At 33.0% G+C, this 21430-nt stretch overlaps 1 protein-coding gene across 6 annotated transcripts in view; it reads right to left on the reverse strand.

Moving 5' to 3' along the window:
- Cirl (Calcium-independent receptor for alpha-latrotoxin) overlaps positions 1 to 21430 on the reverse strand; it is a 421691-nt gene that overhangs the window by 221893 nt on the left and 178368 nt on the right. The window contains exon 1 of one of the 6 annotated variants that reach the window (XM_068768761.1): positions 8054 to 8169. The exons of the other annotated variants lie outside the window; for them this stretch is intronic. The gene's annotated coding sequence lies outside the window, so the exon portion shown is untranslated. Of the gene's footprint in view, positions 1 to 8053; positions 8170 to 21430 lie in introns of those variants that run through there. 6 annotated transcript variants of the gene reach the window in all.

The following is a 21430-nucleotide window of genomic DNA, read 5'->3' on the forward strand; positions in this document are numbered from 1 at the left end:
TAAGCCTAGACGTTTTAATGTGCAAATAAATATGACCTAATTTTATCTCGTTAATTCCAATGTGAGAATCATTTTTTATTTGTGTTATTAAGTATCAAAAGCCGTGTTGGAATCAAGAGCAAGGATAGACGGGCGCGTGAACATCATTTACATATATTAAGAATCAGAGCTTATTCAAGAATGAGGACGTCTCCTTCGTGATTATCATTTTGTTTGGATGTGTTTTACAATTGAAATGATGTAAGGCACGGTTGGGATTTCTTATTAAAACTGTGTCCTTATTTTGCGACCTTTTTAAACACTTGTATTGAAATTTATATCACTATCATCATCAGTTCAGTTCAAAAAAGGACTTAACACTTTAAGTCCTTTTTTAAGAATAGCCTTCTCCTATAGATTTCCAGAACGACCGGTAGGAAAAGGCAATGTATTTAGAGTCTTCGTCATGTGAATTTTAATAATGAAATATAACAGTTTATTGATGGATTATACTGAAGATTAATTTTTCTCGTCGTTTGTTTACTAGAAGAAATTAAACATAGGACATGTCATAATTGTGCCGAGGTGGTACATATTGTTGTTGATTAAATTTATCGAGATTAGCTCACTGTATGTTAAGTTTAGTCTCACGTTTGATGTGTTAAATAAAAAATAGTATATGAAGATAACAAAATAAGTACTTATAGAACAAAACAATAAATGAATTGTATACATCATAGAAAAGAAAAGTGAGTTTACAATTTTTGTGTTTTTTGGTGCATGATTAAAAATCTACGAGAAATTATTTCACAATATAGGAATTGTCGTTTCAGCCCATAGTCACCTACTACAAGGCATAACCTACTCCCAAAAATATGTATGGGTGATAAACAATAATCACCACACTTGGCAGGTGGGTTGATAGCAGAGAAGTATTATAATAAGCTGAAAACCCTAGCCATCCTCTGTAGATTTGTTTGTGAGTAGTGACAACTCTATATAATTAATGTACAAAGTGTGAATTATTTAGGAAAATGTCCCGGGAACCGAACCGCGACCTACGAACACAAGTCTCAGTTCTCTTCCGATGGATTAACACTACTCTAGGCTATTATTGGCACGCATACAATATATTTCTGTGTATAAATGTATTCAAGATTGGACAAAATGGCTAGGTTCGTCCTATCAATAAATAGAGGACAGCCCTCGCATTTCGCGGCGACGTGCTGGCGGCTCAAGTCACCCAGGGTTGGCGATGTTTAGAATTTTCGTTACAATAGGTACTAAATAATATTTACCCCAGATCAAAATTTATACTATCAGATACTTATATTTTAAACTGTTTCATACTTTTGATGATCAATACATTTTAAGTATTATTTTCAATCATCGACCATCGAAACTATCTTAATAGAAGTAATGGAAGAGAAGTTGTAAATAATTTCAAACGGTATGATTGTTGGTCTATAAATTATAGTATTTTTAAATAATCGCCAGCCCTAGCTATATTTCAAGTTGGCGCCAAACAGCTTTAGTCAGGGTTGGTCCATAGATATTTATGCAAACATGTTTATTTTTATGTACTGTGTTGATTGGCTCACAGAGATATACTTTTTCGTAGCTATCATACATTCCTTTTTGATAAAACCAGCTAGCCAAGTAATTTCTATTAGATTCTCGAGGCAAGAATCGATAATGATTTTGGAATTTTTATCGGATTATGCCTCTATATTTTTTCAAAGACGATGCGTATTACAGTAAATCAAATCGATACTTGTAAGTAAAAAATATTAAGAAATTTCTAATTTAATTTAAAACAATTTAAGCTACCAACCAGAACAAGAATAGTTTTGAGAAGTTCAACGAGTCATTAAAGAGAAAGTTGTATTAGAGATTATTCCATTAGATGTAGGAACCAGTAATTAATTAGTCAGAAATACTATAGCCATGGCCTTAACACGAACAGAAAACTTGTAAAAACATTAAATCACTCCTTTCATAGCGCAAGACAAAAGATTAATTACCTTTTTTATGACAATCGCTGTAAAATATTATGTCCCACAGATAAAATCTAATTTATGATTGCACACAAAAAAAGCCGAACGGAGAAAATAAAACACATTCAGTCTGTACGACAATTAAAACAGTTTTTTTTACTAGTTTGAATTTCGAAATAACTCATGTTGAAGGGACGTCTGGTCTAGCTATTAAAAAACGTTGATTTTTATTTTCAGTTTATTCGACATTGGAGTTTCTGTCTGTGCTTTATATTAGCCGCGACGTTCACTGTTGGAGCGCATAATTTACCATTCTCCTCATTGATTAACAATGTCAATCGATTTTAAGCTTTACGCACGCAATTCTAAAGTTATATTTGGATTATAAGTAACGATCTCTCTTGTCCAGAGTAAGGGACAAAAAGATGAACATATGGTGACTATTTTTTTATTTTTTTCGTCGAGTCAATCTCGGGACTGCAGTCTATATTTTGCCAGAGGTAATGAGGGGATCAAAAAGGGACGTTCGCGGACTGATTGTTTCTTGTTGGATTTTGGATTTGAATACAATTGAGTGATAGTTTTGTATATTTTTCTTATTGGGTGTACCCTCTTTTTGTATTTGTAAAGAAACTTTCTTCGTATGTCAACAGAATGACAAGATAAATTTCTTGAAAAAGTTTGTGAAAGGAGGAAACAAGGTCCATTTTTATTATTGCCTATAAATGAATTTCTTTCTCAAGAAAATTAAAAGATATTCATAAGTCGAATATATGAATACTTTGTTATGAAACCGTATAGAATCCTTTCAAATTGAGTGAGTTAGCTAATTGCAGATTTTGTATCACAAATATGTTATTTAAACAGGTGATTTTATGTAGTCAAATAGTAAGATAGTAAGATAAAATATAATATTTTCGCAGGGCGTAAGTCGATAGAGTGAAGAGGCTTACCATTGCATGACGAAACACACTATTGCGTGGTAGACTGTACTTTGTTTAACATATGTCTAAGTGAGATCAGAGATTCTAGTACGTAATTCACGTAAAAGCTAACTTGGTACATTAAGAACAGGCCTTTAAGGTACATACCGAAGATTTTTATCAGAAATAAGTTTTTAAAAATATTCAATAGCTTATCTATAGTTTAACGCATTGAAAAAAAAACTAAAATCTATATATACAGTATAATAAATATATATATATATATATACATTGGATAAGATATATATATATATATATATATATATATAGAATAACATTATTGATACTTATACATATAAGTATCAATAATGTTATTCTTTTTATTTATTTATTTTGTCCAACTCCTGGAGAGGAGACCACGGACTGGCAAGCGCTACGATGGACGTCCACCCATAAGCTGAAAAGGTGACCTTGTTAAAACTTTCGGAAGAAATTGTATGCTGGTCGCTTCTAACAGATCCTATTGTAAATTTATGGAGGAAATCTTTATTACATGTGTGATGATTTTATGTTTTTATATCGTATTACAGAAACACATTAGTAATATAATGTCTCTCTGGGAGTGGACGAAGCAGAACCCATATATCGACAAGAACACAAAGGTTAAGCTCAAAACTACTATGATTCTTAAGGTTCCAGAGTATAACGCTCCACAATTACAGGATATTCGTAAAAAGTTTAAATTAATACAAACAAAGTGTATGGACAATCCATACAGTATGTGACGGGAGGAGAAAGCTTATTAATTGTAAGTATAGCTCATTTATTAGCAAAAAGCTTTAAGGCTTTTACACCTATTTTTAATAGTTCTACATATAATGATTATTCTGAAAATATATATTCTGTCAGATTGCGACATACCAATAACTGCTGGCAGTACAAATCTACAAAGACATATAGTAAAGATTTATAAATTTTAATATGTAGTAACTCTGTACTTATTATTTCAGAAAACAATAATTTTTTGGTAGTCATGCATATTTTGACGGCAAATGGACTATATATATATATATTTTGTCCTCTTTCAAAGCTTTTATTTTTAAGAAAACTCAAGTACTAAAAAAATAAAAATTAGATTAAAAAACTCAAATATTATGCCTTTATTGTTTAACCAGTCTTGTCATGTCTAGTTAATAAGGCAATTAAATATTACATGGTTAACATAAATTTAAGAATTTTTAAATTATTTCATATATTTTTTGACGATAATTCATAAGTAGATAAAGATATGTACGCGTCAATATTAATACAAAAATGTCAGATTGAAAATTGCTAACTACACAATGATCTTTTGTTAAACATGCCAATAACATTTGAAATTTGATATTTAATCCGCATAAAATCAGCCATTGCTAATTAGATGATTAAACACACGCCCATAACATTCTATTGTATAATGAGATTGATATGCCGACTAGGGTTGTTCCTCACTGAACGATGAAGTCAAGCCGTGGGCGCTTTGAGGTATTTTTACGGCTTATATCTTTTAGACTTAGAAGGCCTTTTGATGTAGAAATGATACAAAGGGAGTTTAATTAACTTATTCTTTTTTTAATAAATTAATTAATATTCTTTTTTATTGACGAAGTTTGATTAAAAAATATTAGTACAATATAAGAAGTTCACCTACAAATATAGTGTTGAAAACACTGGAGCAGGCTGCTTCCAACCGATCCTACTGGAAGCCAGGAGTAGACGTCCTGAGGTAGAAATAAAATTGATGATAATTCTTGATATATTCGCCAGATTCACTAGATTCCTTCGAATCCGTCTCCTAGAGGCAAAGAATACTATGAAACTAAGTTTTCATCCTTACAGAGTCTTAACAGTGGGTACATACGACGAACGAATAAGTTTATTTACATGATGACATATTTACAAGGATAATGCTCAAAAAAAATTGTCCTTGCGCAAATTTCGATAGAAAAGACAGCTGGATGCCTACGTTATTTAATATAATCTTCTCTTCTTTTTAGCCATCATCATTATGTCATCTGATATATTCCATTTCAAAATATAGACCTCTCCCAAAGGTCGCCACGATCTTGAATACGTCTTTGTTTCACCTAGACGGAGACCTACCCACTTACCTTATATAATTGAATCTGAAACCTGACATAACATAGCCTAGATATTAAGATAAAGTGAGGTCACTGATGGAATCAACAACAATAATAACGTCCAACATCTCAATCCTCAATCCTACCTGTGACCATGGGTACTGCTAAGCGGTCGATATTTAGAGAATATTAAAATAAAAATTAAATATAGGTACATAGATTATATATAGATATTAAAATATTTCATGATATGTAAACGTAAACATTTTACGGCAGGTATCGACGCCGACACGGTCTTGAGCAAAAACAACTACCACGTTAGAAGTTTCGAAAATATTGAGTATCCGTGATTTTTATTTTCAATATCGGTATTATATAATACGCTATTATGAAAGAAACTTCAGGGTATGAAGATATAAAAAAGGGTGCGAACACAAAAATAATATTACTTTCGATATTCAAAGCGCGTCACTAACATCAAGCGCGATATGCCGGCGTGAAAATGCTTTACAAGTAGAACTAATTGTCAGGATGACTTTGTTAAGGCGGCACGAAACAGAAATAATATAGTAAAACGCTCTGTCAGCTGTCAGATGCATTGCAATAATCTCGGCGTTGGTAACTGAAGCCTTTGAAATATCAGATTTATTCAATCTACGATGTTCATGTGTTATACGTTGGTGGTAGTTGTGACGGATTTGTATGGATATATGTGTGTGTTACAAATATAATAGATTCTCACCCATGTATTGACTCATCACGGTATTTCTGGAACCATAAGGCTTACAGATTTAAAACTTGGTGTCAATATTCCTTCGACAAGTAAAAATTAGCTAAGAAAGTTCCACCTGCCAAGGGTTAAGGGACCGTTCACTGTGTTTAAAAAGCGGGCAAAGGACTAGTTTTATATAAAATAAAGCGCTCTATTTTAATACCTTTTATGTCTCTTACAAATAATAATTAATCAGTAAAAATTATTTGTAACATGACTATTTAAATTGAATATATATTTTGCCCAAATGAGTTGTAAATATCATTCTATAACGCGAACACATGTGCCTCTAAGATAATACTTTTGCCATAACTTCAATAGTTATGATTTTATTTTGAATCGTCAAGATTTATTTAAAATTACTTAAACCCGAAGCTTAAGCATACCAACAATTAAGTAAGTTGAACAAAAAAGAGGGTCCGCATAAAGGCGCGGGCTATAGAGGTCACAATTAAGAAATATGACCGTCGGCGTGTCGAATCCGTGAACATAATTGATACAAATGGTTTAACGCAATTGTCACTTAATAGTGGGACTTAATGTGCTTTGCTTTTAACCGTATTTATAGATTTTATGTAACATCGTCACAAGGTTTTAAACCAAAAGATGTCTCAAAACAGTCTTATTCCAAAAGTGTAGTTTTTAATCAGGGCTTTTCAAAACCTTTTATTTTAATTTGCAGCGTTTGAATAAATTTATCGTCGTCGTAGTTATTTCAGTCACAATACGTTCCCTGCCATATAAAGGCCTTCCATGTAGACTTTCAACCAGGACCACTTGGAAACGGCCTGCATCTTCCGACGACTTTAACATATATATATACACACACATATACATATATATATATATATATATATATATATAACCAATATTAAAAACATATACACATAATATTTGATAAAGTAAAGATATAAAAGATTCTGATATAATATTAATAATAATCAGACGGCTAGTGTTGGGCGTACATACAAGGGTGAATAGACGACCTTGTTAGGACCAGCTGAAGACTGGATGCAGACCACTTGTACACATACTGCGGCTGAAACGATGATGTTGATGATGTCATCCTTTATATATATATAAAAATATACATATATATGTATATATTTATATATATATATATATATATATATATATATATAGGCTCCAACGTGCTAAAACAGTTATGTTCTCGTTTGATTGAATCGATTTTCATTTACGCGTTTGCGCTTATAATCCGTTAAAAATATTTTTTTTTTCGTGAGTAATAGTTTTAATAGTTGTGTAAATCTAAGAACTTATCACATAAACAAACCAGTAAGCAGCGTACAAGACTTGGTCCTACTGGTACTTGGTCCTACTACTGGAAATGATAACGCTGAATAAAAGGCGTTACTGCTATCATAAATACGAAAATCGCTATAAACTATTCATATGCACATTAAGCATGGCAACCGCTAACTAATTCCACACTTCTAGAAAACCCACATTGTTTCCCACGGACCTAACAAGCGGCGAGTTTACTAAGAAAAATAATGAATGTCTCATCAGCATTCTCACGTTTTATATTAATATTTTTTTATTTAAATTACTAGTTTCTCACATTGAACTATCGGTATGATAAATTTAGTTATTTTTGTTCATTATTTGAATAATAAGTAACTTTGTATTTTTTCGCCTCTTAATGGTGGCTAAGCGTTATTCATAAGTAAAAACTCTATTGTATGTTAGAGATTTTAGTATTTATGTTATAACTTGCTAAACGAAGGGGCAGTAGACAGGCTACATATCCTGTTCTAGAGTGGAGATCACGTACTTGCAAACGCAGTGTAAGGCCTGTACCCACAACAGATGTCTATCAGCGACAGACGACCGTGATAACGCAAGGGAAGACGATGAATGCAAGCTACTTCCCAGTGGTTTAGTTGGAATTTGGAGGAGAAGGAATATAGACAGTAGACGTCTGAACTCTGACGTGATGAAATAATGTAATTGCAACTGACATCTGACAAGAGAGAGCATAGTTTCAATTTATAACGACGTCTTTTCATTCCAAACCTTGAAATACAAAAGGGCCTCGGGAGAGTAATTAAGGTATTCCATAAAGAAATTATTTATTGGGCAGCAGCGATCAACAATGAGTCGTCCCGGGACAATGTTGTCGCCTTTCAACTAAAAATTAATAGGTGTTCGTCATTCGTCGAACAATCAGCGCTGGCGGCGGCCAATCTTTGTCCCCGGTACAATATTAAATTAATGTAATAATAAAGTTTAATTTCGCACCTGTCACTCTGTCAGTGCTTTGACAACGGGGAACGTTTCCATTTCCGAAAATATTCCGGCCGGAGACGTAGATGGGCTTTTTGAAGTCCAAATTGATTTTGCGTTGTGAAATTAATTCCAAATTAACGCTCTACACCTACTTTTACCGAGATCTTGGCGCAGCTACTTCAATATTGCTTTGCGTGTACCTGAAACCAAACATAAATACGTCATATAACGCTTTCAAATTTCGTACTCCAATGAAGTAGTATAAGTTGAGTAGAACATTGAATGAATACAAAATCAAATTTAGAGTGGTTCAAAGAAAACTACGGATTTTTTTTTTCATATAGTAGACATTTAATGGCTGCTTTAACCAACAATTTTTTAAAAAAAAATACCTGACGGAACACCTGGTTAGTATATTTACTTTTATTCTAAACATTTCGTTACTTTTAAATATTAAATGACTAATCTAATATTATAAGTAATTTCTATAACAATGAGCCTCTGCATAGTCAAGCACTATTTGCAAATTATTATCAAGAGTTAGAAATAGGCGGCCTGTGTCTGTTTCTATGTTTATTAGCTAAAATCAAATTGTAGTGTATCTGTTATTTTATTGTTCGTGGACCACTCTCTTCCTGAGAACTCGTCTAACTAAGCTGCGATAGCCAATTAGATTATCAGCAACAATTTCAACAGAAAGAGAGAGAGAGAGAGAGAAGACATTCAACCATTGGTAGTTTGTGATTGTAAATAAAGCTATACACTAATATTTTCAGTATTTCGCAAAAAGAAATAAAAATAATGTATAAATAAAATCCATTTTTCAAGCAATTTTATAATTAAAGCCAGTTTCGAGAGTCGCGAACATTCAGGAGTGGTTATACCGTAGCCGTCTTCCCTGTGACTTATCTCGCAATTCCGCGCCAGATGCGTACATAAAGCTCTTTAACAAAAGAATCAAGTATTACTAACAAGCTTGATAAAATGGAAGCGGAATATGCAGAGAATTCATGTAACGGCGAACGCCGTACGGGAGCAAAATGTAATTTTGTTAAATAATAAGATTTAAAATATGAAAGGCAGACGTAGAGTAATGGAGGAACTGAACATACTTTTATGTTTACGCTCTCTATTTACTCTTTTTCAGTTTTGATAAAAGCACACTTGTTGCGATCTAATAGCAACGTAGCGATGTGTCCCGGACATACGGACCATGGACTTTGGGTCAACCGACACATCAAGACACTGATATTTTTACGGCCTCCTTAAAGTAGACCGACGAAATAGTTCGATGGAAGTCGGTTGTGGCGATCTTTGAGGGGTCTTGCAGTGGGCCTCTATCAAGTTTAAAGTAAAAGAAACCTTTTAACTGAAAATATGTTAGAAAAAAAGGTTATATTTATTTAATCGAATATGGATATTCATAGGCTGTCTTAGAATAGCTCTCAACAATCTATGGAAACGGCTATGCAGGGGTTTCTCTACGAATCAGGAATGAGGAGATCCGTAGTGAAACAAAAATAACCGGCATAGCCCAGATATGATGCAGCAAGCGCAGCCCACGACATCCACCCACAAGGTGGATAGACAGCCAAGTTATGGTCGTCCAACCGATCCTTTTGGAAATCAGAGTGGGCGGCTTGTGTCAACTGGTAGACGTCTTACGATTAAAATAATAACGATGACGATTAAAAGAAAATATTCTAGCGGCTATGCTTACCTGGTATTTGATATTAGATGTATGATAAAGCGTTTCCAGGCTACGAGCACAAAAACATTTTGGACACAATTTCGTTAGTTATCGCAACAATGCTTTTTTGACTATTTTTTATAAATGATTTTAACGTATCTTGTAGCAAAATTTCAAAACTAAACACACTTGCAACACTACACCGAATTGTTACCGTACATCTAATGTTTAGTTACATCTCCTAAGAAAAAAAATCCACTACTTGTCTAATAGATTCAGGCGTTACTTTGCGGAAGTCCATCCTAAGTAAAAAAAGGGACTAATATACAGCTACTTCCGCTATGCAGCAGTATTCGTGCAATGAAGTGCACCGCCCGCTGATAAACGCGCATGCGGCAAACAATGCGAATTACACAACTACCACCACAACTGCCACTCGGTGTTTGGCACTGGTCGGTGTAACATTACTCCTGAAGATGTCCTTGGAGGGGTGAAATACGTGTTGAGTGAATTTACGATGCACTTCATTGCACGACTACTGCTGCATAGCAGAAGTTGCTATATATTAGTTATTTTCTTAAATCCACTACTGTTTACGCTATCTGTAATTATTAATACTACCCAGCACATTATTTTTGTCGCTCTAAGGCATGAGATAGTGTGTTATCGACACATTAATTACAATAGATACGGTGTGTTTAAAACAGGAACCTAAAAGTACATGTCATTGAATAACATTTAGGAGTTTGCGAAAGATAGTTACAGTTAACACACCTTTTTTCAATTATTCTTTTGAAAATTGTTAATCTAGAAATTACCTCACAATTTTCGTAGAGGGTACGTGGAGCCATACAGAGCACAAATATGATCTGCAACTAAGTCTTGGTAATCGAAATCCGAGTCACAATCAGTGTATTAAATTCCTGGTAGATTGAGAAGATGTGTGGTTTAAAATCCCATTTGTGAACCGGAAACATTTAACTAGACGGTCGTAACAATAGCACTTCAAAGTAAACGTTTATAATCGCACGTATTCCGCTATACTTCAAGTATAAACCTAAGTTAAACACGACAAAGTTCCGTCGACACTGGGACCGTACCCGGGACGCATCGCCACTTCCGCCACGTACTCTCGACTAAGTTTAATTGTAATCCACACGGTTAAAGCTTGCGGGATAACGCCTTGAGCAATATGCGCGCGTATCACTAACGTTTGCTTAGACAATTTAACGGTGCAGTCTCGAATCTGCAATAAGCGGGACAGATTGTTCCACTTATGACATTAAACTGTACACATTAACATAAGAATGTGTTTATATAACGTATCCAGAGTTTAAAAATACCTAGCAAGATTTCGACTATATACTGTAAAAAGAAACGTTTACTAAAACACTTATCACTGCATTAAGTGGAGCCGATAGTTTTACTAACACAAATAAACTACAAACATAAAGATTACTGACATGTCGTATTTACAATTTAAATTAATAAAAGGTTTTCGGTTATCAACATCATAAAAAAACTTAAACAATTTAAAGAAAAAAAATAATAGTATATATTTACATATTTTATTTATACAAATAATCTATGAAAAAGCTGTACCGATTAGTACCGAATAAGGAGTAACTTAGTTAATTTTATTTTAGAAAAATACTTAAACTAAAAGATATTTGAGATACTAAATAATTTATTTGTTAAATTCCACAAGAGAAATTCGACGTGTTTGCTGTTATAAATGTAAGTTATGTAATAAAGAATGTCACGAGTATTCAGAATGTCAATCACCCTTCATCTCTTTTAAACTTTTACACCTCTAACCGCTCACACTGTGTAGTTTTAAAGGAGATAGAACTTTATAAACGACAAGTATATACGAATTTTTCTATCAATAGAAATCATTCAGTTATTTAAAGAACTAATACTGTTGAAAGTAATACTAAAAATTAGACACGTAAGAAGTTATGTAGAGTGTGAGAGGTGTATATTAACGTAGCTCTGTGTTAGATTACAATTAGGAAAGATAAATTGAAATATTGCATTAGCGTTAAAATTTGGTAAAGGTAAACAAATAAATCTCGCATTTGGCAAGACAATCGGCTTTGTTGGTGCAGCAGAGGAACAATAACGGTGGGTTGGTGCGCCTGAAATAGACAGCGGCGCGGACCACCGGTAACTTCCGGCTATCCATCATTGGTACACGGTTCCTGAACGTAATCGGTAATGAAGGGGAGTGGGGAGCTAATACCGATCAATGCGACCCGGGCGGCGTGGCTGCTTGTATCTGTAGTACCAAGTGTAATATCGTTTGAATTTTAAGTCTGTTGTTCTGAACCCTCGTCTTACATACAAATCCGTCGGTATTCCCTAATCAGGACGTGCGATGAAAGTTTAATCGCCGGCACCTGTGCAAAGGAGTCGCAGTTAGACGTCGAATTTTTCCTTTTACCTTACAAAAAGTATCTTAATAATTATACTTATACAAATAATAAAATATAATAAATATTTATGAACGGTACGACAATGATTTTGTTACAGACGACCCTGCTTTTCCAAAATATAGTCTAATTACATGACCAAGACTTAAGTTTTTGTACGTAGCGACATAATTACAGTATTCAACTCTTTAATCCTTCATGGGATATAGAATAACTTAGATCTCTTTGTCTTAGTTTTAAATCTATAATTATAATGTAAATAAATGTTATTATACCATTCAAGAGTTTTTAGTTGATCGAAATGTATGGAACTTTGTTAGTTAACTTATTTACGTAATTGAAAATATAATGTACACATTAAAAATTGCTTAATTTCATTTAAAAAAGCAACTGTTAAGTTTCTGATAGACTCCTAGCAGATCAGCATTCCGAGTCGTCGGTAGCTTACTACCTATAATGTTTAAATAATCCACGATTCAAAAGCGCATGTAAATGTCTACTTAAATAAAGATATTTACAAATGTTATAACAAATTCAACGAGGTTTTCAGATTTATTATTGGTTTCTTATCTATTGTTTTACGAAGTACAAATTTAGCAATTCCTTGTAGTTTTTCTAAGGGTTTTTTTTACCTAAAAGGTGCTAAATCAACTTACCACCCGTGTGTAAGTAGGATGTATTCACGACTTATATCTATCTGACATACGGGCTTCACAAACATATTACTATCCAAAATGATGCTCTTTTACAAAATCTTATGAAAAAAAACACAAATTAACGGTATCCACTGCTCATCCCTCAACACTCGTCATTATTTAATCAATAGCTCTATTTGTAGTGCAATAAAAAAGAGAGTTAAATGTTCGCTAGTTCTTAACAACGTATTATTAGTACAAAAAAGTAGGTTATAAGGTTTGACAGAACATAAGCGAAAGGAGTGTAGCGATTGAAGAATGACACTTATAAACGTAAGTAACTAGTTAATTTCCAGAATTATATAACATTACCACTACATTTAAAGTAAATTTTACATGACATGTCTTACGACTTCAAAGGAAACAACATGTATCTCGATATCTAAGAAATAATATAGTAGTTATGTTAATGACTAAACGTAAAAGCTTTGCAACGGAAATAAATTTTTTCAGCAAAAAAGTAAAATAAACCGTAGCCTTCCTTGTGAAACACCGAAACATTTCACCTTTGACCCCATAAATAACAAATTGTACACCCATTTAAGCGCAGCACTCCGCTAACGCGCTTCCAAAGGTCATTGGTTAAGATTTATGTGGCTTACATCCGCGAACACTGCCGTTTAATTAGCATATGATTCGCTCTTTGTTTCAACGGAAGATTCGGTTGACTGTACCTTGACGTCTCGATTGTTTCATAGTTGATTGTTTTTAATTTCCTGTATCAATCGAATTTGTTCCGCCGTTTGAAACCTGTAATTAGATTTATTGCCAATAGAACTCGGTAGGAAACAATTACACAAGCAAAAAGTAATAAAACAATAACTGAAAATGGTTTATTAGATGTAAAACGTAGTTATAAATAAGAAAATTATCGTATTTTATTAGTTACATTAACAATTGAATAATTAAATTTTTAACAAGTCAGGCAGATTGACAAATTGAAGAGGCAGTGTATAAGCCCCTTAACATGCAGAACAGATAGTCGCTGAGGCATTGAGGTTCTGGAATAGAACCCACGTACCGGCAAAAGCTTCTTTCAGTCTCCTACCAATCGTATTGGAAATCTACGGAGAATGCCTACGTCCAACGGTTGATGACCTACGACTTTTTTGATTTGTTTCGTAAAAATAATTCCTACACGAAGTTACTATTCGCATGTACTTACGTAATTAATGTACGGATTACATCAACTGTATATAGCAGCAAAATCATTTTTTAACCTCAATATTGTAAATTCACAAGAATCTTCAGATTAAGGTCGTTTTCAATCTCGCTTTTTTAAATTATAACGGTCAATGTAAATTTGATTAATTATTTACCTCCTCAAAATTTATAAAGCTTTCTATGTATCTATATTTCGCTTCACATTTGTAACTCTGTCTGTTGTTTTCGTATTTGAAATTAAGTCCATCTTTTTCAAAATAAAGAAGACGAAGAAAGATTAAATAAATATCATCCGTCGATTATTTAAAATAAAAAGCTGAAAAATTAACTTTTCCTAAAATTTGTCAAGTAATATCCAATCATGATTCTCGTCGAGCGTGGAGCCTTAACATCAATGGAATTGATGCTATACCGCACAAATTTCAATTAGTCGCCTGGCAACGAAAATAGAACAATTATAGTTTTCCTTAATGCACATAAACATGACAATGAGTACACGAAAGCTAGTATTACAAGTTATCTATGCATTTAAAATGTTATTTATGATACCATATTTGTAAGAGCAGAGCTTCCATGTTGCGAGTCATACTTATAACAATGTTTCGTATTACAATGCAACGTTACAACGCATTCTCTTAATCACAGAGGTAGTATGATTATACCCCGTACCTGACACTTGTAATATTAGGCGAAGAATTAATATTATCGATTCATTCTTGTTATGAAATTTTAGTGAGCTAATGATATACAGGGTGATTGGTTGTAGGTTTCGAAAGTTAAAATTTTTAAATGTATAGCTATTTACCAGCAAAAAAACTATTTCTTCTCAACCTGTATAAGATGATCACTCTTGAAACTCTATAGAAACGCGAGAGGTCAGTAACTTCGGCTGTACAAAGTCTAAGGGGACACAGAAAATAATTATCGATTTTAATATGTAGTTATGCAAATTTTTAAAATGCTTTTTCTTACTATTTTATCATTACGTTAATTATGATTTCTAAAACCTTAGATCTTTGTACACATTGTACAATAGGTATGAATATATTTAAGCTTTTACATCTATAACCTATAATAAGTTTTAAACAAATTCTTGAACTATACAGAAGAAATAGAAAATACCATTCACAAATATTATTCATCGTCATCATTTCCAGCTGTGGGACGTCTACAGCTGGGTATAAAACTCTCCATATATTTCTAATAGGATCGATAGATTCTTAGCTTCACTGTTACTTTACTGTTTAGGAATAGACTGCCGGAGATTATACATTTTTATCTACCATAAGGGGAGTAAGTGTCGATTCTGCATGCAGTTTTTTATATCAAATTTGTTCGGAAGATGTCGCTGTCAATCGTCTGTAAAAATTTATCTTTTAGCTGGATCTTATTGCAACCAAGAGAAAGATTATATCTCATATTAAATGCGTCAGTACCGCCATGGTTGAATTATTATTATGTATATAATTACTAGCTGTCATCCGCCTGCTTCGCTAACTTATTATACACTCCTCATGAATTTCGTAAAATAGGTTAACAGACGTTTACTAGGCGAAGGGAATATTTCAAGTCTCTGAACCATATTGTTTCAACGATATCATGACGAGTCAGTACATAGGTGAAAATCTCTTTCGTTTATAGATATACTCGTATAAGCATTGTAGGCTTATAGGCGATATGTTTTAATTCTTTTTATTAATAATTCGGACTTATGGTAATTAGGGCCGGCGAGCATTAAAATCATCAGAGGGAAAACGAATTTAGGCAGCATAACTGAATCGTGAAGCAATTATCTTCCCCTTAATCGAATTCTCCCGGATGATTTGGCGCAATTATGAAAAGATTTTGATTGCACGAATCTCAAGTGATATTTATGTAATTACGTTTCCTTATGAAGTAGTATCAAAGGACTGATGGAATGTGCCTAATTGGGTGTTATTAGATAGCTCTGTACTTTATTTCAATGACTTAGCCGAACTTTTTTAATAGAAGCTAATAGTTTTTTAATACGTCTGACGCCTAACTGTATAACCCTTCTGTATTGATGAAGCTGTTGGCTGTTGTTTTTTTACCTTAAATTAAATCTTGTTCTTTATTATAAGAATATAGCTTATATTAATATTAGACTTTAATTTCAGTAGACCCATTAAATTTATTAATAAATTTATAACACAATAACTAATTCTAGAATTCATTTTTAAAATCCAATATTATGACATCATTTTTGAAAACCAGTGTTCTTGGCTCTAGATATGAAGTTGTTTGTTATATTTTTTCTCTCCTTTCTAGGCTTCATGTAATTAGAAATTCATTTACACAACTATGTAAGGTTTAACAATATACTTCCGTATATTGTCTTTAACTTATCACGTAATAAATGACCAAACTTTACTAAACACAAACACGTAACAAAACCGTGTAACAATTGTTAAGAGTTTTTGTGTTAATAAAGCTTTCAAATAAATAGCCTAGTATCTGAATTTAAACACATAATGATATTAAAAAAGTGATAGATTAAAAAAATACAGCACGAAATATTAAGCAAGGAAATAATCGTATTAGAACCTGCGACCTTAATTGTCGTAGGCCATTACTATAAAGTAAAACACATCCTTAAAGATGTGTATTTAGAAAATGCTGACACAATATTGTGTGACAGATAAACGAAATATTAAAAAAAAATTCGTTTATGCTCTATGACCAAATTGACTAGAGAAATATTGCTCAAGCAATAACAAAATAATCGATGGACGTAATTCTTTAGTTAATATAAATAACATAAAACAAAATAGTAGCATAACATAAATTGTTTTAACAACTCGTACTATGTTCAAACATATCCTTCAAAAACATTAAACGTAGAAAGTAGATGGATGACTAAATACAAGTACTTTCATACTCTTCCCGGTATTTCCTTTGAAGGAAATATAGATGACGTCTTTTCAGCTTTGAAACCGACGTCCGTGTAACACACAAGGCATGTAGTTAGTCTGAAACAAGTCCGTCAAGTTTATTAAAATATTTATTCATACTGAGTAAAGTTACGAAAATTATTTACTATTAAATTATTTTCGTAGCTTTATACGATATTTTTTTATTATATTCTACATATTGTTCACAATATTAATGACAGATAAAGACTTTAGTAGTTTTAGTAGGTTTATCAAACTATAACATTCTTTCGAATTGGTATTGACTGCCAAGGAATAGCCGCGACAAATTTAACGATAACGTCAAACTGGATCTGAGTGACCAGACATGCTATATGTAACAGTGTATGTAAATATATATACACATATACCACATTTTTATATATATGCATTCTTATGAATATATTTCGTTAAATATTAAAGTGAATAAATGAAAACAAAGTGAAAATTGGTAGTCGAAATTTTTGAAACAAATTATTGTGCGAATTTCACCTAATGGAATTATATATTCAGCACTGAAATTATCGTTATGTATGTACATGTTTTGCATAAAGAGTGGCACATGGCTAATATGTAAATAAGTCAGTCCCGTCTTTATATCCGGACACGACTGTCGCAGTCGGGTCAGAGGGGAAATGTTTATATAATTAAAATGACGACATCCATAGGTGTCACAATGAAGAGAGAAGTAATTGAATTCGAAAACTCCAGTTGCTACGTAAATTAACGGATTCTGAATCAGATCAGATTGATTAACATTTATTATATTTTTATATTATGAATGGTGATAATAGTATGTTACGCAATCGTTATATGTTATAAGAGCACTTCCGAATCCAACGAATTCGGGCGACGTTGACTTGTTCGTCTGTTCAGCAATAACGTATTAAACGGTGTCAGAAACGTCTTGCAAATAGTTTAACAAATTTCAAAACCACGTCAGATGTAGGTAAACATAACTAACCGTGTAGTTGAGGCTGATAAAATTATATTTGTATAATTTAATTTTACTCAAGTGTTCTGAGACTTACAGACTCCCGGGTATTATAGGCAATGAATCAAAAAACCTTAACATGAATAAGTATGCACGTATAAACATTATAAGCAGGTACCTGTGTGCGCTAAGTGCGGTCCCCGATGTCACCTGGGACCTCGGTCCGTTACAAGTGCTACTTCATAGTAAGCGAAACGCCGAACAATTTACCCTCCCGTATTAACTAAAAGGCCACATTGCGGTGTAATTAAATTATGTTGCTTTATATATTAAATTAAACGAATTTTATGTGAAAAATAAATATGTTACATTTTGTAGGCATAATTATATTCTAGAGTACACAAAGACAAGTTAAATATTAAGCTAATTTTTACTTTGTTTATTTTCCTCTTTCGATCAATAACTTTTATAGAAACTAGTATCAACTTGATCTCATAAGTAATGATTTCGTAAATTCAGCTTATAGACGCCCACTGCAAGGCAAAGGCTAAAGATACCTATGGGGTGATATATCCCGCTTGGGATAGCGATCGTAGTGTGGCACGCAAAGAAAGCTGCTGCCCATCTTCTGGAAACTTGTCAGTGAGCAGTAGTAATCCTTTATAATAAATGCAAAAAGTCTGAATTATAGGGAAAATAGTAAGCAATAATTATAATTAATGTGTAAATCCGAATTTTAGAAATGTTTTTCTTACTATGTTATTTCTTACCACGTTTTTGGATCGGTATACCAAATATAAATTAGCTGGAAATTACTGAAATGTGAAATGAACTCTTTAAAGTTTCTACACCGATAACCAATCAATCTGTATAAAATCAATTGTAGTTTTGAGTTTTCATAGAAAATAAATTTATCTCGTTACACGTGTTCTTCAAAAGTTTACTAATAACGTAATTAATTAACATTCACTAATTTTCTTAAGTGGATTTATATTAGCTGAGTGAACAAATTACAAACAACAAATTACTTGAGTAATTAGTCTGTTTGCTTAATATAAATTAGTGAAATGACTGATGAATTTTGAGGTTAAAATAAAGTTACGAAAGTCTCACTTTTTATTTTACACGATAAAAAATAACTTTAAGATACTTTTTGGCACATTGTAAACATTATCTTTTGCTCAAAATATTGTTACGCAATATCTAGAACAGTTGATTCAATAAAAGTAAAGAAAATTCTAGAAGTCGGTGGTTGGAGGGAGCGAAAAACCAGTCGGGCATCGGGTGATTTTTGTGGAGAGGCCTATCCCTTGTAGTGGGCGTCTACCAGCTGACATGACAATCATCGTCGTCGTTATTTCAACCCATTGACGCCTATGTCTGCCACTGACAAAAATAGGCTTTACCCATAAATATCTATTGTGGGATATACCATTACCGCCACGCTTTGCAGGCGGTGTTGCGATCGCAGTGTGGTACGCAGAGGACATTGCTACCCATCCTCTGGAAATTTATTTTTTAACAGTGGCAACCCTATTTAATTCATACAAGAGGTGTAAAATATATAACATTGTCTACCCGGAATCGAACCCAGTCTCAATTCTTTACTACAGGGCTACCACTGCTCATGACAGGATGATGATGAAAAAAAATTATAATATAGGATATCTCAAAGGTTTGAAGGTTTTTAAAGGATTTGTTTAGAACTTCCCACACATATCAAACACACAATAAGAGTCCGAACAACCTTGGAGAAACTTTTTTTGGAAAATTGTATCACCTATTAGAAGTTACAGCAAAAGTCCTCACGCTCCTCATCCTTTGTCAGTATCTAAAGACCAATGAAACTTTATTTAAATTAAACTCCAAATTGTCTTTTATTTTAGCTACTAAATATTTGAAGACGGGTAAAAATGGGCAATTCAAATTCAAGTCTCGTTTGTAAAATTGACTCGAAAATAATGTCATCTGGCGTCTGCGATTTATATTTCTATTAGCAAGGCAAAGTCACAGAGCAAACTAACGATTTAAGGACGAAACGCTTGTCAGACGAAATTGTCTGCGCACTTTGCAAGTTTTCATCCATGCAGTTGCAATTGTGGTTAGCGAATGCTTTGTATTAAAGAATGTCGAAATTTCACGAGTAACGAAGCTTAAAGCCCCGTCTAGATAAATTAAAGCAATTTACGAGCGAGTGCCCACAGAATTGAGGCTCTTCTTTCGCTTTTCGTGAAAAAGTTTATTGAATATCTTGATATTGAACCTCATTTGCAAAGAATTGCTGAATTTAACTAATCTTAACTTCGAATTTTATTTACTTACTGTCTGATTCACAAGACAGTTTAAACATTTAATAAAGTAGAAAAAAAATCGTTTACTCTATTTACTATCATCGTCATAAATTTAACTGTGAGATGCGTACTGTTGGACATAGGAAGGTCATGTAAAGTTTCAATAGGACTTGTCGGAAGCGGCCTACGCCTAGTTATCTGTCTACCTTCTGGGTAGACGTTTTACGCAGCGCGCGCTGGTCCGTGGTCTACAAGATCTGGAATCTTCAGAAACCGGTAGTCATATGTTGTGAGCGTTGAGTGGCTTCTCTATATTAACCATTATTAAAAGAGATTGTTTGACAAAATCGTTAACGTATTAATTTGCTAGTTTTAAATAAATGTAACAAAAAGAATAACCGTAACAATATAACAATCATATACAATGAAAAGAAGAAGGCATAAACCGTTATCCAATATTTCAGCTAGATAAAATTCAACACTATATTTGGGATAGTTTCAGAACTAAAACAAAAGTTATAATTCGATTCTCTTGTCAACAATTAAAGTAGTTTGACGACTCGTGGCTTTTCTTTCTCATCCTCTCTTCCCTGTCTGATTTTTTTTTATTATGATAAAGCTTAAAAATCAAAATAACTTCTTTAAGTACAATGTTTACCAATAAGGATAACATTGACGAATTTTTTTTCAAGTAATGGCGAGGTACAACCAATGTGTGCATTTAGAATTGGCACAAACTGTTAACGAAAGAGATGAGTCAATTCCAAAATAAACATACGTCACCTTCCTCAACAACTCTCCTCGATATATTAAGTGGAAGGCAGACAAAAAAAAATATACAAACCAGATTGTTCAGAAGCTCACCAAATAAAAGTTTCACAATAAACATTACGATTAAATCCAGACGAACGACTCAACTTCGCGCGATGTTTGTTCAGATTTATATGAAAGAGAAGTGAATTTATATATAAGTGAAGAGATTTTTATGTACAAGCGTAGACAGGGAAGGATGGCTTCAGTCTTGGCTGGGGAAGTTTTGCCGCAAATTTTTTACGCGCCACAGTTTTATTTACACGATTTAAGCGCGTCTATTTGTTTTTGTCTACGACTTGCCTTCGACTGCTTCACTAGTGTTGTAACAAGTTCTAATTAATACATTTTTTAATATAAAAAAAGTTATTTAACACTAAGCAATGCCATGCCAAGATAGACTGGACTCGATATTTGAATATTATTATTAACATTTAGTT

Source organism: Battus philenor, unplaced genomic scaffold (assembly GCF_028537555.1).
Source record: "Battus philenor isolate CCGP_79_NKW_IND1 unplaced genomic scaffold, ilBatPhil1.0.hap1 SCAF_26, whole genome shotgun sequence".
NCBI lineage: Eukaryota > Metazoa > Arthropoda > Insecta > Lepidoptera > Papilionidae > Battus > Battus philenor.